This window comes from Drosophila miranda (assembly GCF_003369915.1).
Source record: "Drosophila miranda strain MSH22 chromosome Y unlocalized genomic scaffold, D.miranda_PacBio2.1 Contig_Y1_pilon, whole genome shotgun sequence".
Taxonomy (NCBI): domain Eukaryota; kingdom Metazoa; phylum Arthropoda; class Insecta; order Diptera; family Drosophilidae; genus Drosophila; species Drosophila miranda.
Window position 1 is genome coordinate 22,105,078 of NW_022881603.1, and position 19,043 is coordinate 22,124,120.

Consider the following 19,043-nt stretch of genomic DNA (forward strand, 5'->3'; position numbering starts at 1 on the left):
TACAAAAACACATCAAAATAATGAAGAATTGAATTTTATTGATATTTTGTTTTCAATTATTATTCTTTTTTAAACTTTGCACTCCTTAATTATATTTTGTATAATAGCAACAAAAAATATGAATTTTGTCCTATTTCTTAATAAAGATTGACAAATATTACAATAAAATCTAAAAACAAAATTGTTTTGTACCACATTTTTTTTAAGCCAAAATAAGCTAAATGAAATTGGAAATAAGCTAGATTTAAAGCTATTTGGTTTTAAAATAAGCCAAATCTAGCTTAAAATAAGTTGAAATGGCAACACTGGGTGGGACGGGTATATTGTATCGATAAGTGCGGTCACACTGACGTCTCAGACCGCGACACAACGGCCGAACCCGCGTCGGTGCTCGAAATAATAAATCAAAAAATCGGAAAAATAATTTAAATAAAAATAAACATAAAGTAACCTATATTCGAGAGAAAAAGCTTCGGTGTGCGAGGATCAAAGATAGCGATAATTCGAAGTGCGATTGCGTCGTACTCTCGGGAAAAAGGCAGGAGAGCGTGTGAGCATAAAATCTCGGCAATAACAAAAAACATACATATGCTTGTGGTTATGATTGAAATGTACCTAAGAATTTATGTTAGGCGCTTGATAAATGAACAATGTATTTTTTTTCACTGCCTTTGTAGTGGTGTATTTGTCTTCAATGAAGTGGACAGACGGACGGACGGACAGACAGACAGGGCTCAATCGACTCGGCTATTGATGCTGATCAAGAATATATATACTTTATGGGGTCGGAAACGAATCCTTCTGGACGTTACACACATCCACTTTTACCACAAATCTAATATACCCCAATACTCATTTTGAGTATCGGGTATAAAAAGGGTCTTGTCTTTGGAGAAATTCAAATGGGAACTACATTTTATTCCTTCCAGATGCAGGCGCTTTTGATTTGATTTTTGATTTCTTCTGTGCTTCCAGTGCGGAAGACACTGCAGTTTGTGTCTCAATATATATTTTGCCTCTATATCTAGTGGAATCATCGACTGAGGGCCTTGAAGTCATGGCAATTGGTGTGCCAATATTTGGCTCTGCAGCTTGTGGATCTGCAGAGTCTGGATTTTAAAAGAGCGTTTGCAACGGACTAGTAGTCATGGGGGAAATTGTTCATTGTATTGTGAGTCCGAAGATACATATGTTTTTTACTGAAGAGAACGTATGGGTTATGTTATAGGGATCGTATGTATGTGTAGGTTTCAAGGGTTGTCCTTGACAAAACATCCATCAGATACATTGAACCGAAGACTATACAATATCAAGATGTTGCATGAGGAACAAATGCTTTTTAAATTTTCGTTTGACGCTTCATGGTACGGGCGCGCGGGGCTAGAACTTCAATTCTCTTTTACGCTACCTTCGCCTCCGAAATGCTACTCGGCTTCGTCAATGCCTAGGTCAGCGTCGAGTCGGTGTGAAAGCATGTCAGTGTGTGCGTGCCGAAACCGTAGGGCAGCGTGGTCGCTGATGTCTTTGGCGCGGCACAGTGGGGACTCAGCCGAAATAGTCAAAAAATTGTATGAGTGCTTTAGATAAATTTAATGTACGCATCTAATAGAGAATTTTCCATTCGAATTTTCAAGATAATTTTAGTTTAGGAGATATAAGCACTCAAAGTTTAACATTTTTTCAGTGTGCAAATATTTATTGAACTCATATTCACTAACTAATTTACCAAGCTGAGACGGCCAAAGGTCCCACTGTGCCGCTCCAAAGACATCGGCGATCCGCGACCACCGCTTCGACGGTGCTGAGGCTCGAGAGTCTAGAATTATTTCGTTGCTGGTGAAGGCATTGCCGAACAGACGAAACCGATGGGCAGCGGGGTAGCGGTAGAGACGAAGTACAGGCGAAAAGGGAATTGAAACACCGCGCGAGTTACCAGTTCGTCCTTCTCCTTCTTGTAGATGGTCCTGGTTGTTCTTGTATGGGTTTATATTTCTGTCTTTTCCAAAGATTGGTGTTTGAGTTTGAATAAAGTATGACTGTTTGGTTTTGAGTTCAAAATTGAAGTGTTCTGAGTTTATTAATTATGTTCTTAGGAAGCCTTCGCAGAGGCTTTGAGTTTAGTACATAAGGCATACATAAGTATAAAATGTTGCAACGGGCTAGCGTATGTGAAACCGCCGAGTCCGCACTACGCCGGATGTCGGGTTCCAGTTTCGATGTTGTTTTTATGTTAAAATGTGTAGGCGGCTGTTTGTGCCGCGTTAAGTAGAATGTTGCGACAGTCAAAGTATTCGAAGTGTTGAGCTGGACATTACAATGTCCGGGTTGAATGACATAGTCGTTCAACGGGACATTGCCATGGCCCGAGGGGTTTTAGGTGGGGGTGCCGCGGTACCGTTATCGGTAACTCCTACCCCCTTAACTTGGAACGATGGCCACAATGAGGGTATTGCCAACGAAGCCGTGGCAGGAGTTACAACGGAGTCCAGGCTAGCGGGTGTGAAAGTTATTGTTCTGCGTTTGAAGATCCATACGAGGGTTGTGGCTATGAGCAGGATTCCGATGAGCACATAAACGGCTGTCAAGTGTGCAGTTGCTTGGTCTCTTAGTCGGATAACCTCCAGGCTGTTCTCCAGATCATTTAGGTGTAAGTCTTGGAGGCTCAATTCCTTATTTGAGGTTAATGTCGTTAAGTTTTGAATATGCGGCATGTTGATCTTAATTTTGTCTGCTATGGTGGTGGCAGCGTCGACATATTTGATGCCGTCCGCGGAGATTGAGCAGTTCTCGTAGTGGATGACCATGGAGCTGCTGAACGTCTTGTTTGACATGCAATCGGACGTAATATTTACATTCTTGGCGTTGAAGATTAGTAGTAGACCCTTTATTGGTACGAATATTCGCGGTTGGTTTCCGCCGTTGATGATATTGCAAGTCGCTTTGCTATTGTTGAGTAGGCTGATTAGACAGTCTGGATTTGTCGGTGCTGTCGGGGTTTCACATACATGCAATTTGCCCAGTTTAATACAAGGTGAATTTAAGATCTTAATTTCTAGCTTATTTCTAATAATGTATTGTGTGAGAATTACAAATTTTGTGTTGTTGAACGGTAAGGGTATTAATCGGTACAATTGGTATTGTTCCTGTGATAGCATGGGTATTTTAATATTAAAAGTTAGAGTTTTGTTTACTGTTGTTGATTCCAGTGAAAGTACGTTATACATTTCATGGTCTAATTCTATTGTAATATTTTGTTGTGACAGTAATTGTTTAATTTTTTGAATCTCCTCTGAATTTAAGATATATTTTGGGATTAATTTTAATTTGGTGAATAGCAGGCTCTCCGCTATGTTGCTTAGGTGATTATATAATATGTCTATACTATAAGTTATTCGATTGATATATTGTATAAGTTGTATAGTGTGTTGTTCTGAATCTAGTTCTTTAGAGATTTTATTTTGGTAAGTGTTTATGAAATTACTGATCGCTTCTTGTTCGATGTTGATATGGTTCGTAATATTTTTAAATCTAATTAGTGTCTCTTTCCTAAATTTCTGGCTGAGCTCTAAATTTTTGTTAATATTTGCGAAATTGTTGGTTATTTTTGTCTCATCGTCGGCATCCATATTGCCTGAAACGATCTTTACTATGCTACCTAGTCCGTTAATCAATCCCCTCCTCGGTCTGTTATGCGGGAGTAAGGTGCTCAATCTTTCTAACACCTGCTGAATCTTTTCATACAATGTTAGTTTTAGGTCAGAGAATTCGTTGTCGTTAGGTAAGTTATCGATTACTTTGATAAGTTTTTCTGCTGTTACTTCGTAGTCGTTTAAGTGGATGACGTGGTTTATATTTTTAAATTAATTTACTACTCTAGCCGGTCCCAGGTTGACCTTTATTAACGGCTGGTCCTTATCCAAAACGTCGAGCAAAAGTCGTTGTGCATGCCCTAGCGTTAGTCTGTAAGAGTTTAGTTTAAGGGGTAGTTAATGCATGGTGTAAACTTTTACTTTAGTGTTTGTGTTTTTTTTTTGTATTATTTTTTTGTTTGTATTATTTTTTTGTTTGTTTTTTTTTTTTTTTATGTGTTTGTGATTGTTTTGGTTAATTTTCTTATCTTTTGTTTGTGTAATTTCTGTTTCTTTGCTGTTCGTAAGGTTATCCCGTTGTCTACTAAGGCTTTATGTGTGCTGAAACGCGGTGTTAATTTGTTTCTCCTATTTTCCTTCCTAAATATTAGATTACCCGTTGGTACGGTGGGGGCCTCTATCCTAGATTCATTCGCTTTTTCTGTTCTTTTATAGGTCTGGTTTTCCATGTTTAGCTTGACTGCTGGGTAAAGTGTAGTTTGGAATTCGTTAAGTTTTGTCAAGTATTCATGTTCGTTATTAAATTGGATTGTTTTATCGAAAATGTGTGTTCGTCCACTGAATAGTTCGAAAGGTGTCAAGTTGGTACTGCTGTGGATGGCATTGTTGTAAGTTATTATGGTTTCGTCGAGGATTTCGTTATGGTCTTGTGTCAATTTCAATTCTTTCCTCTTATTGAGGATTATTCTATAGATTTCTGTTAGTGTTGAGTGTAAGCGTTCGACTGTCGAATTGCTGCTTGATTGTTGGAAGGAAGTTATATGCAGCTGGATACTGTACTGTTGAAGAAAGTCTTTGAAAACAGCTCCCGCAAATTCGGCACCTTGGTCGAGTATTATCTTTTTGGGTAAGCCGAAATGGCTCATTAAGTCTTTGAATGCTTTTGTGACGCCAACAGAGTTTCTGTTTGTTAGTGGGTAGGCTTGTGCAAATTTAGACAATTTATCAATAATTGTCAGGTTGTAATTATTGTTGATCGTATAGATGTCTGTGTGAATGATATCTAATGGTCCGTTCGGTATTTCGGGTAAAACGAAAGGCGGTTTTTGTGGTTGCCTATCATATTTAAGGGTGAGGCATACCTCGCAATTTCGGATTATTTCGGAAATTTCGTTTTTCAATTGAGGTATGTAGAACTCCCTTTTCAGGTGTTCGTATGTCTCATCGATCCCCCTGTGGTTATTTTTCGTGTGGTACGTTTTGATTAATTCTTTAGTCTCGCCTGGGTTTGCTGGTTCCGCAAGGAAAATTAAGCATCTACAAATCTTGTAAATGTTGCTATCCGAAAAATATTTAGAATACGATATCTCTATACTGTTGAATATTTCGTCGGTAGTGTGGATTGCCAAAGTCTTGTTGGGTATGAGTAAGGTTTTCAATATAGTAGAGGTTTTTTCTAACGTAAAAGAAGGTTCGGAGATAACTCTACGAACTTTGTGGGTGAACGGAACCGTTTTCACGCATGAAGCTATCGGGTTGATTTTAAATATCGCTTGAATAGAGAACTGGTTCAACGGGCTATTGGTTGTTGGTATACTAGGGGTTACTGTGGGGCTGGTATCATTTACGCAGATATTTGGCTCTATTCTACTTAGTGCATCTGCTACAACGTTCTGTGAACCTTTCCTGTAGCCTATTTCGTAGTCATACTCGGAAAGTGTTATTTTCCAGCGAAGGAGCTTTGGGTTCTGACCCTTGAAATTGCCTAACCAAACTAGGGGCTTGTGATCTGTGACAATTCTGAACTTCTTCCCATATAGGTATGGGCGGAAGTACTTTACCGCCCAAACTATAGCCAGCATTTCCTTTTCTATCGTGGAATACCGGGTTTCTGCGTCTGTCAAGGTCCTACTAGCAAAACAAACTGGTTTATCTGCGTTATCTGGGCCTTGGGAGAGCACGGCCCCTATAGCGAAGTTACTCGCGTCAGTTGTAAGGGTGAATGTTTTTTCGAAATCCGGGTACTGTAATATAGGGTCGTTAGTTAGTAGCTTTTTGCAAAGTTCAAACGCTTGTCGGAACTCCGAATCGATTACGACCGATTTGCCCCCTTTGAGCTGTTTTGTTATTGGTTTCGTAAGCTTAGCGAAGTCCCTGATGAATTTCCTGTAATACCCTAGCAACCCTAAAAAGGATTTGTTTTGTCTGGTGGTTTTGGGACAGGGAAAGTCTTTTCTGGCTTTTATCTTGTCCGGGTTTGGTCTCACGCCTTCTTGGGTAACTATGTGTCCTAAAAAGTCTATTTCTTTCCTAAGAAAGTTCGACTTGGTTAGTTGTATTTATACCCGATACTCAAAATGAGTATTGGGGTATATTAGATTTGTGGTAAAAGTGGATGTGTGTAACGTCCAAAAGGAATCGTTTCCGACCCCATAAAGTATATATATTCTTGATCAGCATCAATAGCCGAGTCGATTGAGCCATGTCTGTCTGTCCGTCTGTCCGTCCGTCCGTCTGTCCGTCCCCTTCAGCGCCTAGTGCTCAAAGACTATAAGAGCGAGAGCAACGATGTTTTGGATCCAGACTTCTGTGATATGTCACTGCTACAAGAATATTTCAAAACTTTGCCCCGCCCACTTCCGCCCCAACAAAGTGCGAAAATCTGTGGCATCCACAATTTCGACGATACGAGAAAACTAAAAACGCAGAATCGTAGAAGATGACTATATCTTCTAGACTGAAAATCTGAACCAGATCGTATAATTATTATAGCCAGAATCAAGAAAACAATTTCATTTTTTCTCGCCCTGTCTCTCTCTAACACACACGTAGCATAGCCGGCTTTGCTCAGAGACTATAAAAGCTAGAGCAACCAAATTTGGTATCCACACTCCTAATATATCGGACCGAGACGAGTTTGTTTCAAAATTTCGCCACACCCCCTTCCGCCCCCGCAAAGGATGAAAATCTGGGGATATTCACAAATCTCAGAGACTATTAAGGCTAGAGTAACCAAAACCACTATAAAACGTATATCTCAAAATTTCGCCCCACCCCCTTCCGCCCCCACAAAGGACGAAAATCTGTTGCATCCACAATATTGAGGATACGAGAAAACTAAAAACGCAGAATCATAGATAATGATCATATATATCAGATTGCTGAATCTGGATCAGATCAGATCATTTTTATAGCCAAAAGGAACAAATCAATTTGCACTGGCTACGCAGCACCCGACGTCACGCTCAGACTGATTTTCTGTCTCTCTCGCACGCACTCCTTGTCGTGTCGTTTAATATTAGCGGCGTCTGCCGGAGGAGAGCCATACTGACTTAGTATCGGGTATAACTGTAGAGTTGCGGTCTCCGCAGCAACTCACAACGTTCCCCCTCGTTTTAGGTTAGCATCCCGCAATTTTTGGAAGACAGATTTCAGGTCCGCCAAGTGTTTTTGAAGGGAAGCAGAGAAAATGATGATATCGTCAAGATATACTAGACAGATATCCCCTATTAACTCTGCCAATACATTGTCCATTACTCTTTGGAAGGTGGCAGGGGCATTTCTCAATCCGAAGGGCATTCTTGTAAATTCGTAATGCCCTCCTTCGACTGAGAATGCCGTTTTGGACATGTCTTTGGGGTTCATTTCAATTTGATGAAATCCACTTGCCAAATCCAAGGTGGAGAAGTATTTGGCCCTGCCTATGTTATCTAGGATGTCATTTATGTTGGGTATGGGATATTTGTCCGCAATGGTTTTATCGTTTAGCTTTCTAAAATCGATTACCAATCTCCATTTCTTTTTATCCGGGGAATCGGACTTCTTTGGGACCACCCAGACAGGTGCTCCCCAAGGGGAATAACTATTTTTTATAATGTTTTGTTCTAACATTTTCGTGAATTGTTCTCGAACTTCCTCTTTATGAATATATGGATATCTATATGTCTTGACATGAATTGGTAAGTTGTCCGTAGTGGGAATACAGTGCTTGACTGTGTTAGAGAAGGTCAAAGGCGAAGAAAAGATCACGGAAGTTTATGCAAACTTTCCGTAATCCTTTCGTTTCCTCCGTATTTAGGTGGCTGGTTTGAATAAATTCAAGAAACTGTGCGTTTTCGCAGAGAGGTTTCGACCGTAACGCAGTGCTACGTACTTGGTCATAATGTTCTTCATCAAAGGGGGTTACCTCTAACGGCTGGTCCAAGTGGAAAGTTTGTTCCGTGTCCGAGTTATTGGTTATCTCGAGAAAACTAGTACTGTCCGTGGCTGTGTATAGGCCTCCCGAAATGGAAAGGTTAGGGTCTATTTCTGCCGAATTGCAGAAAAAGTCTCCCTTATTGAGGTCAACTGGAAGGTTGACCCGGGTTATGGTTTGTGGTTGTATTAGAAGGAAGTCCGATGCCCGATTAATCTCGGTGAAGATGTCGAGGGTAGCGTGTGGTGTTTCAAATTTAAATGTTTCCATGTTTATTTTTACTTTGTGGGCTGTTAAAAAGTCCATGCCCAAGAGGCCATTGAAATATGGGTGGAATTTAAAAAGTAGTAGGCTTAGGTTGTCAGGTTCGTTTAATTCGGCCGGCATGGGGAGAACAATTTTATTCTCTATAGTGTAGCTCTGTAGAACTGTTGTAATGGTGATTTTCTCACCTAATTCCAGGATACTGTGCTCCTTGGCAAAACTTGGGTCAATAAATGAAAAGGTAGAGCCGCTGTCTATCATGAATTTTAAGGGAGATTTGGTGTTGAACGGGTTTAGGAGAATATACGGAAGTGTGGACCCATGGGTCTTCCTATTTACGTAACCGACCGGTTTGTCGAGGCTTCTTGCCGAAAATTTGGGTCGTCATTAATGTTGTTTTGTTCGTCGTTATCTATGTTATGGAAGTTGGGGCGTTGCTGCTGCCCGGAATTGTTACGATTTTGGTAGTTTTGTGGGTTTTGCCTGGTCTGTTGGCGATTCTGATTTTGGTTCTGCTGCTGTCTAAATGGGTTAGAGTTCGGGGAGTTGGAGGAATTATTGTTTCATCTAGGATTGGGTGTGTTATAAGTTTGGTTGGGGTTTCTTTCATATGGTCTAGTTCTATTTACGTTGTTACCGGTACTTTGTGCCCTGATCTACCCCTGATAATAGAAGCTTCTTTCGGCTTGGCACCATTCGTATGCCTCCTCGATGGTAGCTGGGTTCCTAGTTCTGATCATGATTTTGAGGGGGTCACGGAGCCCCACTAAGAATGCGTGGAGACATATCCCGTCGTAAAAGGTTTTCTTATCCGCCGCACTTGTGCCTTCCAACTGGTGGCCATTAGTGGGGGCAAGGTTCAACAGTTGGCTCCTTAGCTTCGTGATTTCGAAGAAAAGTTTCCCCAATGGCAAGTTATTAGGAAGATTTTGGATTTCTCGGATGATTATGGGTTCTGTTTTCTTGCAACCGTACATGCGGTTTAGATTCAGTTTGATATTGTCCCATTCGAGTTTGGTACCAAGATTGCTTAGCGCTTGGTCCGCTCTCCCTGAAATTTTGTTCCGAATTGTCCGTAGTAGCAATTACCCATACGGTGTCTGGTCTGTCCCCCTAATTAGCATAATGACCTCCTCTACGCTGGTGATGAACCTGTCTAGGGTACCGGGGGTTCCGTCGAAAGTCGGTAGTTGCTTCACGAAAGCCAGTATATCGGTCGGGTTAAGGGTCATGCTGATGGAAGTGTTGAGGGACGTGCTAGCAGTTTCTAGGTTAGCCGCTAACCCCACTTCAGGGCTACTGCTTCTAGACTGGTTGGTTACGTTACCAGAGTCCGTCATTGTTACTGTCCGTGGGGGTTCTGCTTCTTCCCTTATTTCTGGTAAGCTTGTGCTGCTCCTAAGGCCTAGTCTAGACTTGGTCTTGCTGACTATGTTACCCTTAGACATTTGCAGAAGAGACTACTAGTATTAAAAATTTGACTTTCCTTTACTTAGCATTAGTTCAAATGGGAAATGGGAACTTAACTTATTTATGTATATATTAATGTGTGTACTGTGTGTATATTACTGTTTGTATTGTGTATATATATTGTGTGTATTGTGTATATATTATTCTGTATGTATATTAATATATATTCTATTATTATATTATTTTTATACCCGATACTCAAAATGAGTATTGGGGTATATTAGATTTGTGGTAAAAGTGGATGTGTGTAACGTCCAGAAGGAATCGTTTCCGACCCCATAAAGTATATATATTCTTGATCAGCATCAATAGCCGAGTCGATTGAGCCCTGTCTGTCTGTCCGTCCGTCCGTCTGTCCGTCCCCTTCAGCGCCTAGTGCTCAAAGACTATAAGAGCTAGAGCAACGATGTTTTGGATCCAGACTTCTGTGATATGTCACTGCTACAAAAATATTTCAAAACTTCGCCCCGCCCACTTCCGCCCCCACAAAGGACGAAAATCTGTGGCATCCACAATTTTAAAGATATGAGAAAACCAAAAACGTAGAGTTGTAGAGAATGACCATATCTTTAAGACTGCGGAATCTGAATTGGATCGTATTATTATTATAGCCAGCATCAAGAAAACAATTTTATTTTTTCTCGCCCTGTCTCTCTCTAACACACACGTAGCATAGGCGGCTTTGCTTAGAGTAAAACATTAGCGCCTAGATCTCAAAGACTACAAAAGCTAGAGCAACCAAATTTGGTATCCACACTCCTAATATATCGGACCGAGACGAGTTTGTTTCAAAATTTCGCCACACCCCCTTCCGCTCCCGCAAAGGACGAAAATCTGGGGATATTCAAAAATCTCAGAGACTATTAAGGCTAGAGTAACCAAATTTGGTATCCGCACTCCTGTTAGATCTTACTATAAAACGTGTATCTCAAAATTTCGCCCCACCCCCTTCCGCCCACACAAAGGACGAAAATCTGTTGCATCCAGAATATTGCACACTCGAGAAAACTAAAAACGCAGAATCATAGATAATGACCATATCTATCAGATTGCTGAATCTGGATCAGATCAGATCATTTTTATAGCCAATAGGAACAAATCAATTTGCAGTGGCTACGCAGCGCCCGACGTCACGCTCAGACTGATTTTCTGTCTCTCTCGCACGCACTCTTTGTCGTGTCGTTTAATATTAGCGGCGTCTGCCGGAGGAGAGCCATACTGACTTAGTATCGGGTATAACCGTAGAGTTGCGGTGTCCGCAGCAACTCACAACGTTCCCCCTCGTTTTTTTTGTATATGAATTCTTAAATAGAGTAAAAGTGTAAAGTGGTAAAATGTGTACAACAATTTATTTTACTTGTTTGTCGTTCCCCTTTTTGAGGGAATTTGTTTAAAATTGTTGAAGTCTGTAATATATGTGGTTAGTGTATCGTTTATAATGTATATTTGCGTGGACCCAGTGGCATGTTAATAAAGGGTATAGAAAAGTTTTTTTTTTCGCCACCGATTTTTGTGGTGCGCAATGTTGTTTTGATATAAAGTGATATGCTGTGTTTTTTTTTTCTCTTTTCCTTCTCTTTTTTTATTTTATTAGCAGTTTTGTTTATTCGTTTATTTGTTGGTCTTTATTGTGGCAGCTGTGGAGGAACGTGTAACTTGATCCCTCCACTATGTACCTTGAAAATAGGAAAAAGAAAACAAATGAGTGGTGGATATTTTGTATCCGCCACTCGTTCCTACATATGGGACGGACGCTGGGGTTGACTTCAACTTGAAGTCTCTTATTTCATATATTGCGCCGCTCTGGCTGTGTTTGTAGATTCTTTTTAATTTTTATTATTACTATACACAGCGACACATGTATATAGTTAAATATCCGCAACTCGATTTTAAGTTTTTTAAAAAAGACTTTTATTTTACAACTTAATTATCTTTATGTCACAAGATTTAAATGAATTCCCCGACTTGACTTTGGGTCTGCTTGTCTCAAACGGAACTGATCTCTCTGCTGCTGGCTAGTTTCCATGAGCCCTTCTCTTGGAACTCCCGACTCTGGCTTCGGGCGTTGCTTTCCTCGGCTGCATCTTCGTGTCGGTGGCGTACGTGCCTGGATCGATATTTGGGGATGCGTCGGATTTGATGAAAGGCATCCACTGCTGGCGATCGGTGTTGCATTACATGACGGAGCTAGGAATGTGATACTCCTTGGTTTTATGTCTAGCTTTGATTGGTCCTCATGAGTGGCGTGATTCTAAAGAATCGATTTCTCGAGAGTAGCGTGATTCTAATGTTGATGAAACAATGTGGTCCATTGTTTATATTATGGGGGGCCCTAGCTTGGAGTATGGGAAGAAACAGTTCTTGATTCTTGAGTGGGGTCCTGTTACTTGTGTGGATGGGGTGGATGAATTGTACATAAACATAATGTGTATGGGATGTGGGGAATTATGGATATGTCACTCCCCCAACGTTTGTTATTAGCCTGTCCCTAGGCGATTACCCTCGGGTATAGTGACGGGGTGTCAAGTGCGGTGGCTGAGGTTGGTTCCTCTTCTGCTTCTATTATAGGGTTAATACATTTAACCGTGACTCTTTTAGAAGTTTTCTTAAATTTAACAGCTACATAACTTAGTAGTACTAATATAATTATGACAAATGAAATTAGTAGACTTATTTGTAATAGGTTACTATATTTGGTGTATTGCATAATTATTTCATTAGTTTGGACATACGACAGTGGTTTTATTTTAGTTATGTTGTTGTTGACATAAACATTCTGGGCAAAATCTAACATTGTGTTTGATATTGTAAATTCATTTAATTGGATTGAACAGTTGTAGATTTTTATAATGGTATTTCCTTCCGCTATTATTTCTTGGTTTACACAATTCTGGTTTAGCGTTGTTTTTGGAAGATTCCATGTGATTAGTATATTGGGTTCAATAAAGTTTATTTGAAAGTTTTGAAAAGTTTTGGAATATGGACATTTAGTGGGAATTTGCATTAAAATTCCTTTTATACAATTGTCATTGGTTTTCAATCTAGTTTCTTTAACAAATACTTCTTCATTTTTTATGTAGTACTTGTCGTATGTCATATCTGTTAACATGTTATTTAATTCGTCTGGATACGGAACGATTTTATAGATTGGTACTTTTGTAATGTCCTTGGGAATGTTGGAAATTATTAGAATTTCGTTGGTATCGGATTTTAGCCATGTGGAGGTTTTTATATTTAGTATTTTCTCAGAATTTATTTGTTTCAGGTAGTCTTGTTTTAATAATTTTGGATTAAATATACCGAGCCTAGTTAATTGCATACCTAGTTCTATATCTTCGATATATTCTGTGAAATGTTGTAGATTGAATATCAAAATTTCTGTTTGTTGATTCCTGTCTTTTTCTTCATTTAGTTTGTTTATAACGTTTATTCCGCTATTAACTGCATCTATTACCAAATTTAGTTCATTCATTTGAATACTATGGCTGGCTAAATTTTCTATTTTTTGTTCCAAATCGACTTTATCTTCCTGATCTAGTGTTCCAAAGAGATATTTGTAGGCTGTTCCTACTATATTGATTAGGCCTCTTTTATTTCTTTTGGTTATTTTTAGCCCGTTCATTTCTCTTTGCAATTTGTCTACTAGATATTTTATTTGGATTATGTCCTGGAATTTAGTGGCTTGCATTAATAAATTTTGGTATAGTTCTTCGGTTTTAGTTACATTAACAGTTAGATAATGGTATTCGTAATTGATAGGTATGTTAATCGATCCAGTTTTGAATATCATATATCCGTTTTGGGATTTTATAGGATTTATTTCTATGTTTTGGCCCTGTGCCATTACGATGGTAATTATGAGGAAGATGAGGATTTTAATTGTGTTGAAGTTCGCCGATTCCATTAACTTCCTCGGTTTCTCTGGAATTATTATATATGCTTCTATTAGATTTCTTCTTTTTCTTGAATTTTGATTTATAATGAGTTATTTTCCTACCCCTATTCTTTTCTTCATAATGTTTTTCGTCTACCTGTCTAATTTCGCCCGTCCTTTTGAAAGGATTTGTTACCTTAGACTTAACTAGAGGTGATAGTTTATAGCGGGTATCTACTTCATACTCTATGCGGTTTTTATTTAATTGAGTGATTTTATTCACTTTATTTAGTTGGGTGTCATAATCAGGTGAGCCTGCATAAATGAATATATCAGCTGGTGTCCTATTTGTGGTATTATGTTTGGTTTTATGATTATAAGTATAAAGAATTAATTCAAACTTCGTGAATCTATCTTCTGGGTTATCCTCGCTAGATATTATTCTTAATTTTTCATTTACTGTTTTATGAAATCTTTCTACGTCAGATATTCCATTTTTGCTGGAAGTGATCTCTATTTTGACGTTTTCCGTATTCAGCCATGCTTGCAATGCTGTGCACATAAAAGCTGAATCTTTATCGGCTTTGATTTCAATTGGTTTGCCCATCTCGTTAAAAACTTTCATGATGGCTCTTTTTGCTTCTTACCAGTCACGACTTTTTACTTCTACAAGAGTGGCAAACTTCGAGTATACGTCAATACATGATAAGAACTGTTGGTTACCAACCATATAGAAATCTATGACGTATTTCTCTCTGATGTTCAGTATTTCCGGTGTAGTTTCGAATGCCAACTTCGTATTTCTATGCTCTGTTTTGGCAATATTACAAGTAGGACATTCGTTTATGATGTTTTGGATTAGTTTTTGATAATCCGGGTAATAGTATTTTCCCCTAAACCAATTGACGGTTTTCTCTATCCCTGGATGGAGTAAGCCTTTATGATTCTTTAATATGGTTTCTTTAAATTCAGCGTAATTCTGAATATCTAGGAGTTTCGTGCTTGATTTAATAGCTTTGGTTATATTGTTAGAATTAATGATTTCTAAATAGGCTTTTTGGAATGGAGGAAAATCTATTTCGTTATGGAAATATAATGCGCTCTTTTTGGTGCATAGATATTCCTTTATTATATCCTTCGCTAAGGTGTTAGTCATTTCCTTATACGTGATCTTGATGATTAGCTTGTGAAAATAACGAATTGTTTCTACCTTATCTTCATTGCTTTTTATTAGCTCAATTTGCCGATTGTAATAGTTAATTGGTCTTTCCGTGATAGCAATGTGATTTAGATTGTCTTCCTGTGCGCTATGTACAGTTGCACCAACGCTATTGGAAGCTTCTCCAAGGAGATTTTCATTAATCTTTACCCTTGATAAGGCATCAGCTACATGATTTTCTTTGCCTGGTAGATATTTCATTTTAAAATCAAACTTATTCAGTTTTATTTTCCACCTTTGTAATTTCATATTTGGCTACTTGAGGTTGTTCAACCAAATCAAGGGTTTATGATCGCTTTGTATCTCGAATGTTCTACCGAACAGGTATGAACGGAAATACTTGGTTTCCCATACGATCGCTAATAATTCCTTTTCGATGGCTGAATAGTTTATTTCATGTTCATTTACGGTTCTGCTAGCGTAGCAGATCGGTTTGTGTTCTTGTGACAAAACCGCTCCCAATGCTATGTTACTAGCGTCGGTTGTTACCGTGAACATTTTGTCAAAGTCTGGGGACGCATGGATAGGGTCTGAGGTGATGAGTACTTTTAGTCTCTCAAATGCCTCTTCCTTGGGGTCTATGACAGCTCCTTTCTTTAGTTTGAGTGTCATGGGTTTTGCTATGTTTGCAAAATTAGGAATGAATTTCCTGTAGAACCCGCACAAACCTAAGAATGACTTTATTTGTTTAGTCGTTTCTGGTATTGGAAATTTGACAATGGCAGAGATTTTGCCTGGATTTGGTACTATTCCTTCAGTAGTGACTACATGACCTAGGAATTCAGTTTCCTTTTTCATGAATTCACATTTATCCATTTGTAGCTTCAAGTTGGCGTCTCTCAACTTTCCAAATACTCTCCTTAGTGACAACAAGTGTTCTTCCAATGAAGTGGAAAATATAATGATGTCATCTCAGTATACAAAGCAATCTTTGAAGATTAACTCTTCTAGCAGATGGTTCATACATCTTTGGAAGGTAGCTGGGGCAGTGGTTAGCCCAAAAGGCATACGAGTGAACTCGTAATGTCCATGCTTAGTGGAGAACGCAGTTTTGGGGATTGAGCTAGGTTCCATGGGTATTTGATGGAAATCTTTTGCTAAATCGATTGTCGTAAAATACTGACATTTACCTAGTTTGTCTAGGATTTCATCCATTCGTGGAGTTGGGAATTTGTCCTTAACTGTTATTTCATTTAGACTTCTATAGTCTACTACCATTCGATATTTTTGCTTTCCTGAAGCATCTATCTTCTTCGGAATCATAGATATGGGCGAGCAGTAAGGAGAATTCGACTTTCGAATTATTGCCTGCCTGATCATATCTTTGATTTGCTGGTTTACCTCCTGATCATGTATCTGGGCATATTTGTATGGTCGTCTGTAGACCGGGTCTTCATGTTGAGTTTTGATCTCGTGCTTGATTGTACTTGTGAAAGTCAAATTGTCACCTTCTCTGTACTGCACATCCTTAAACTCATATAAGACCTTCTTTAACTCTTCCCTCTCTTCGTCGTTTAAGTGTTCCAATCTTAATTGATTACATTCCCTTAATTCACTGTCTAGAGCGGAAGCGAAGTATTGATCTCCCTCTGGAGATGGGTCAAGGCACTTAGGTGCGATCTTCTCTTCTTTTGTAGAGGGATCAGTGCACTTCTGTGCGGTCTTGCCGGCTTCAATAGCTTCTCCACTCTGAATGATTGGGTACGACCTAGCTCCTAGTGTTACAGTGTCATTTCTGTAATCGATGACGGCTTTACTTGCCATCAAGTATTCTCTTCCTAATAAAATATCATAATTTTCGGAAAAGTTATGTATGTAGAACTTTTGTTCGGACGGACTTTTTTTGTTCGCATTCCTCATTATACTCTTAGTTAAACGGACAGGTCCATTGATGGTATGTCTTTTATCTCGGAATCTGTATAATTTTCTTTCATGATGTTGATCGATGATCCCGAGTCAGCGATACACCTTAATATTCTTTTATTAATGGTAATGTTTATATAGGGTCCTCCTCGGTTTCTTCCGAGGCGGCTTGATGAAAATTTACGTCCATCTTCGTTTGGCCACTCTGGCTCTCCCTCCCTCTTTTAGTAGGTTGGTTGGGTCCACTCCCACTAGCTTGGTTTTGAGATATTTGCTGATTGAATGGATTCTGAGCCCTACCTTGATTCAAGGAATTTTTGAACTCATTGTATAATCCAGGATTTTGGGAATTTTGATTTTGATTTGTTCGATTAGTCTGATTTGTTCCAGATGAACTCTGAGTTTGATTGTGATAGTTAGTAGTATTATAATTTGGATAATAGTTTCCAACATTCTTTCGATTTGATTGAGACGATTTCGATTGATCTTTATTTGTACCTGAATCTGTTGTACTAGCTTCGTACAATCCTTCTTCTTGTGCTGCCTTCTTAAGATTAGACAATGTGGTAATATCTTTTCTTGCTAAGGTCATGAACATTCTGTCAGGAAGTTTTCGAGTAATGACATCTTTAATTGTGTTGTTCAAAGCGTTTTTATAAATGACATTATTTTCTGGTATGTTTTCTAAGTTTAGCTTATTGTTTATTAATAATGCTTTTATCTATAATTCTTCTATAAACTTACGAAGACTGCCGTTGAATCTGGTGGTGTATAGTTGTCGTAAGAGTTCTTCATATGGTGTGTGATTTTTGAACTCGTTGATCAGCGCCGTCTTCAGTTCGAGCCACGTGTTGGGTTGTATCATTTGCGATATGCGTTGTGCCTCTCCTGACAGTTGGATCTCGGTCGCTCCAAATAGGATCCTTTGTTGGCGAAGATCTTCAGTTGGATATAATCCGCATACATATTCGATTCGTTTGATAAATGAGCTTAGCTGTCCAGATGAACCGTCATAGGCAGGTATTTGTCTGATCGACAGCAGTGCCTGGTTCAAGTGGATTTCGCTCAATGATAGTGGTGGTAACGCCATGTTTTTGGTGTTGATTGGGTTTTGTTTTGTTTTCAGTAGTTTTTAACTTTATTTTGGTTCACTTGTAAGTTTTTTGATTTTGTATTTAGTGTTTCACTGTTCTTGGTGGATCACTATCTCCGCTTACTTCAGTTCACTTAATTTTAGTTTTGCAAATCGTATGTGCTCGTAACACATAGGTTCTTTGGCGGATTTCACAATTTTATTAACGATTCCGGGATTACGTGATCACAGTAATTAGAAATTACACAAGCTGACCATTACCGAAATATAGGAGTTAATTTTAAACGAAATCCTACCGACTGCGCCAGTTAAATATCCGCAACTCGATTTTAAGTTTTTTAAAAAAGACTTTTATTTTACAACTTAAATATCTTTATGTCACAAGATTTAAATGAATTCCCCGACTTGACTTTGGGTCTGCTTGTCTCAAACGGAACTGATCTCTCTGCTGCTGGCTAGTTTCCATGAGCCCTTCTCTTGGAACTCCCGACTCTGGCTTCGGGCGTTGCTGTCCTCGGCTGCATCTTCGTGTCGGTGGCGTACGTGCCTGGATCGATATTTGGGGATGCGTCGGCTTTGATGAAAGGCATCCACTGCTGGCGATCGGTGTTGCATTACATGACGGAGCTAGGAATGTGATACTCCTTGGTTTTATGTCTTGCTTTGATTGGTCCTCATGAGTGGCGTGATTCTAAAGAATCGATTTCTCGAGAGTGGCGTGGTTCTAATGTTGATGAAACAATGTGGTCCATTGTTTATATTATGGGGGGCCCTAGCTTGGAGTATGGGAAGAAACAGTTATTGATTCTTTAGTGGGGTCCTGTTACTTGTGTGGATGGGGTGGATGAATTGTACATAAACATAATGTGTATGGGATGTGGGGAATTATGGACATGTCACTATATGTATGTATATATTTTGTTGCATATACATTCCTCTTCTCCTTTTCTCTTTTTATACCCGGTACTCAAAATGAGTATTGGGGTATATTAGATTTGTGGTAAAAGTGGATGTGTGTAACGTCCAGAAGGAATCGTTTCCGACCCCATAAAGTATATATATTCTTGATCAGCATCAATAGCCGAGTCGATTGAGCCATGTCTGTCTGTCCGTCTGTCCGTCCCCTTCAGCGCCTAGTGCTCAAAGACTATAAGAGCTAGAGCAACGATGTTTTGGATCCAGACTTCTGTGATATGTCACTGCTACAAAAATATTTCAAAACTTTGCCCCTCCCACTTCCGCCCCCACAAAGGACG

The 19,043-nt window shown here is 39.1% G+C and overlaps 1 protein-coding gene across 1 annotated transcript in view; it reads left to right on the forward strand.

Annotated features, from left to right (window-relative positions):
* Positions 1–19,043, forward strand: part of LOC117191848 (leucine-rich repeats and immunoglobulin-like domains protein 1) — a 34,961-nt gene that overhangs the window by 5,307 nt on the left and 10,611 nt on the right. The window lies entirely within an intron of this gene.